Genomic DNA, 5,422 nt, shown 5'->3' on the forward strand with positions numbered 1-5,422 from the left:
TAGTGTAACCCATTTTTCCACATACTTTTCAGAATTTATCATTTTCTTTTCCTTTCAAGTAAACCAGTATTAAAACATGAGGTGGCACCTCAAAGGTTTTTTTTTTAATTTTCAATTCTTTAATCAATCGTTATTTAGAACATTTTTTTTCATGTAACTATTGGTTTCCTCTTCTGAAAAGAAGCCCATTCATATCCTTTGATCAATGATCAACTGGGAAACAGCTCTTATTTTTAAAATTTTTCTAGATGAGTTTTATTATTTTTCCTAACTCAGTCAATAAATTAATTAATTTAGATAGAATAGTCATATTGAATATATTAGCTCAGCCTACTCCTAAGCAATAATTATTTTTCCACCTGATTGTAACAGTCTGTATGAAAGGTGTATTGTAATTGTGTTTATATAGTCACTGGGTTCACCTTGGCCCATGAATTCCCAAGCATTTTATGCTGTCTAGAATGATTTTAAATGAATTTTTTTTCTATCTCTTGCCACTGATTATTTTTGGTAATGTATAAAATGTTGAAATCTTACGTGGATTTATTTTATATCCTTCCACTTATCTAAAGTTGTTATTTTTTCAAATATTTTTAAATTGATTATGGTTTTCTAAGTATATCATCATATCATCTACAAAGAGTGATAGTTTTGTATCCTCATTGTCTTTGCTTTCACCTTCAATTTTTTGTCTTATTGCTATAGCTAGCATTTCTAATATGATATTAAAAAATAGTAGTGATAATGGACACACTTGCTTCACCTCCTATCTTACTGGAAAGACTTCTGATTTATCCCCATTAAAGGTAATGCTTGCTCTCAGTGTTAAGTAGGTATTACTTATTTTAAGAGAGACTCCATTTATTCTTATGTTTTCTAGTGTTTTTAGTCATAATGTGCTTTATTTTATCTCTGAATCTACTGATGTCTGTAATTTTCTTTCTCTGTTTTTGTTCACACTGATTTAGGTATCAGTATAATATTTGTGTCATAAAAGGAATTTGATAAGACTCCTTCTTTACCTATTTTTTCAAATAGTTTCTATAATACTGCGATTAAGTGTTCCTTCAATGTTTCATAGAATCCATTGGTAAATTCATTTATTCTAAGACATTTTTTTTGTTAAGAAGCATATTTATGATTTGTTCAATTTCTTTTTCTAAGATATGGTCATTTAAATATTGTTTTTCCTCTTCTGTTATTTTGGGCAATTTATATTTTTGTAAACATTCATCCACTTCGCTTAGATTGTAGATTGTATTTTTACTGGCACATAATTGCGTAAAATAACTTCTAATAATTGATATAGTTTCTTCACCATTAGTGGCGTCTTTACTCTTTTCAGTGATCCCTTTGGATAGCAATAAACATTACTTCTCATGGAACCTCTTCCCTTGGGACCAAAATGTGTTTATCTCTGTTTTAACTGTGTTTCTCATAAAGAACATATTTCTGGATTCTGGTTTCTAATGTGTTCTGGTGTCTTGTTTCTGTTTTATGCGTTAACTTATCCCATTCAGAATTATCATTATTACCTGTGCTTTTCCCCCTTAACTATAAAACTCTTCCTTACATACCTCTTTTACATGAAATTTTATCCCATTCTTCCTTTCTCTTCATTCTCATTCTAGTGCATCCCTTTCTCCTTCATTCATTTTTATATCATCATTCAAATATACTCAACTTACTACTGTGCCTTCTAAGTAGAGTTCTTCTAACTTCCCTAATAATGATAAAGTTCTTAGGAGATACACACACACACAAACACACACAGACACGGACACAGACACACACACACACACACACACACACACACACACACACACACACACACACACTACTTGGGAATCCACCTGCCAGGATGAACCCAGGGACTCTATGAACACAATTACAAAATACCTTTCATACAGACATTAGACATTAAGTCTAACAATTCTTAAAATATCATTAATATATTTCCCAGGTCAGTTGTTTTTCCATCTGATATCTTAATTTTCTTCCATATTTTAATTCTTATGATTTTGTTTTGTTGTTAATAGCTCTTGGTGCCATTATCTTCCCCTTGCCTAATTATAATATTTAATGAGCTATTTTCTTCAGTGAGCTTTTGTACCTCTTTTTCCATTTTGGCCATCCTGCTTTGTAAGTAGTTACATTCATCAGTGAAGTTACTTTCATCAGTGAAACCAGGATCCAGCAATATGTTCTTTATGAGAACCTCTTTTTCCATCTGAAAAATTCTTAAGTTTTTTTCCCAGAAATTTTGTGCCTTTTTTACTGAGCCATTATTATTCTTTTCATAATTTTCTTGCATTGTTCTCATTTCTTTTGCCAATTTTCCTATTCCTATCTCATTTTTCAAATAATTTTAGCTCTTTTAGGTATTCTTGTTTGACTTATTTCCAATTTATTTTTTTGTCTTTTTGCAAATTTCTGTTCACAATTAAATTTTGTGAAACATTCAAATGAATTAAAAAGCACAATCTCTTCAATGTGATATTATCCATATCCTACAAATTTCTAAAACACAGATGAAAGAAAATCTACTAACATTCCAAATTTTTCTACATATTATAATTTAAACATATTGTGGTATATTGTAATTATTACTCCTTTTGATTCCAAATATTCAGTTCATTTCATTATTCATGCCTATGTATATTTGAAGTTTCAGGTGATGTTGACAGCAAAATAACTTGACTCAAACTGATAAAATAAAAGAGTCTAAATGATATAAAATAGCAAAATATTGTTCTTCATTATTTATAAATGCAAAATTTGAAGGAGACAATGGAAGTCAAAGGACAAATTAACTGATTTTCTTTGAAACAAAGTCCTTATATACAAGATGTCCGATGACATTTTAATGACTTAAAACTATATTAACACTTTTGAGATACTTTATATAAAGATCAAGAAATTAGTCAGGCCCTAAAAAATAAATACATAAACAACTTCCCCTTGTTCCCTCATTGTGAAGTGTAATTGTATAAAATTCACATCACAAACTCCCATGGCAGGGGATACATTTATTTTAATAGAGAGCGAAAATATTAAAAGATGGTAAAGATGAACAGAAAGAATATTTGTTCTTCATTATGTCATTGTCTTCAAATGACTGCTAAAACACTAAAATAAATTTTTCTTTAATTTTTCACAATGATATCAGTTATTTTCAAATGTCTTTCTAGGGTATAAAGATAAATGTTTTCTTTACCTGATGAAGATCCCAATTAGATATAAATAAAACTGTCTTAAAATAAATTTCTATCAAACATTTTTAATAAATGATTGTGTTATTGAGGTTTCTTAATTTTCACATGCAAATTTTAGTTTGTTCCACTACATAGTTAATTCATTTTTAAAATCTGAGGCATACACTGGGAGTTCTAGTCAGATTAAGAATTATAATTGATTTAATACAATATTCCGGCTTCAAAAATATTATTGATTTTCACTATTTTTCTTAAATTAGAGCATATGTGAGCATTAAATAAATTGGAAAAACAAGGATGGTCTCCAAATGTAGTACCTTATTACTCTTTAATACCATATCAACTGATATACATACATCATTTTTAAGTCAATATCAGTCACTGTTATCCTTTACCAAGGAATGTGAGCCTTAATGAGATTTTTCCAAAAATGCTTTGCAGCACTTCGCACATTGCTCATATACAGTCTCAAAGTCACAGTCATTTCCATAACACAGATCTTCAATAATAAGTTGCTTCTGTGGATCATAGCTTTCTAAGAAGTTCAATTTTAGCTTTGAAGTTTTTAACTTCATTAACTTTTCTATTCAGATCTATCAAATTGCTTTTATCATTACATAGTATATAATCCAAGATGAGCATATAATCTTCTTTGGTAATCTGTCTTGCTTTATGAGTTGTGTTAATGCCATGACTTCTTAAGTACTTGCATCTTAGCTCTTGCATCTGGGGAATGTCCCACATTCCAGTCAGAGATAGAACCACTGTCAGTGATCCACTTATCTGAAATATTTTTCTCAGCAACAAGTTTCCTAAAAACTGCTTCTGCTATAGGTAAGCAATAAATATTACCCCAGACAAGAACAGCATAGACCTCACTTCCTCTGAGGTCATTTTTAATTTCTTACTGCCCAATTCATTTTTAAGGTTTTGCTTGTGGCTGTTTTGACACCACTGTCACCTTCTGATTTTGTTTCTTAATCTTCTCTGTCATGATAGTAGGTTCTTATGATCAGATTTGGGGGGGGGGGGGTGCTACTTTATTCATTTTTTAGCCTTTTATTGACTTTGAATTTTATGTTAAAGTTGAGTTTAGTTCCTGGGATTGGTGTGGGGGACATTGTCTCAAGCTTCAGGGTTTTTCCCACTATTATTTTCAGACCTAGTTTGAAGTCTTAAATGCCTTAATCCAATTGAAATACATATAATTTCAGAAAATATTTAAAAATGGTGATTTAAAAGAATACAAGAAAATGTATATGAAGTGGTAAGGAATTAAATAAGCAAAATCAAGAAAACAAAAATGGAGAATAAGTAAAGATAACAATAGTGTAAATGAAAAGAATATTAAACTCAAGCAAAATGTTAAATAATTGCATGACTAAATATTGAGGCTAGAGAAGAAATGAGGAAGCATTTCTGTCCTGGAAGTGAGGGAATGTGTGGGTCTATAAAATTTTACACGCTGTCATATTCATATTTGCTTTTTTTTTTTACTTTTGATTAACTGTTTTTCCTTTTTTACAAAAGAGAGCTAATTTGACGAGTAGTGGAATATGCCACCTGAAACCACTATGATGTAAGAAGAAAAAGATAAATCTTATTTCTAATTATTCTAATGGTAGGAATTTCAGGCATCTGAAACAGAATCTGCAGCACTCCATCACTTCTACAACATAGCTAATTCCTTGCATATGTGATGCCATATGGGAATCTAGTTTCAATAGGAAAATATTTAGAAATATTTCAGCTCTTTTCTTAAAGTTAAAAAAAATTCCTATCTCAGCAGAATATTATGACACTAAACAAGAATTCTGTATGTTATCTCCTTGATGTGACTTTCAATCATTCTAAAAATCTTCATTAAGAACCTAATATGTGGAGGTAGAGCCAAGGTGCCAGGATAGCAGGAAGAACTATAGCACACTTTTCACTTCAATAAAAACCCCAGCAAAAGAGAAAATTGAAAATTCATACACATATGTGCACATGTACACACATACATATATATATACATCTATATATTTATATATCATATATATTATATTTTATATATAAGCACATACATATAAATACATGTATGTACATTTATGTTATATATCTCTATCTATACATATATACATATATGTCAGTCCATATCCTAATTGAGAAATCCAAAAAAAAAATGATAATTTTTCTAGCCTATATCAGCATAAAGAGACAGACAC

At 29.9% G+C, this 5,422-nt stretch overlaps 1 pseudogene; it reads right to left on the reverse strand.

The window, feature by feature from the left end:
- Positions 1 to 3,570: 3,570 nt before the first annotated feature.
- Positions 3,571 to 4,109, reverse strand: LOC140498328 (low molecular weight phosphotyrosine protein phosphatase pseudogene; annotated as a pseudogene).
- Positions 4,110 to 5,422: the final 1,313 nt, after the last annotated feature.

The sequence above is a fragment of the Notamacropus eugenii genome, chromosome 4 (genome assembly GCF_028372415.1).
Source record: "Notamacropus eugenii isolate mMacEug1 chromosome 4, mMacEug1.pri_v2, whole genome shotgun sequence".
NCBI lineage: Eukaryota > Metazoa > Chordata > Mammalia > Diprotodontia > Macropodidae > Notamacropus > Notamacropus eugenii.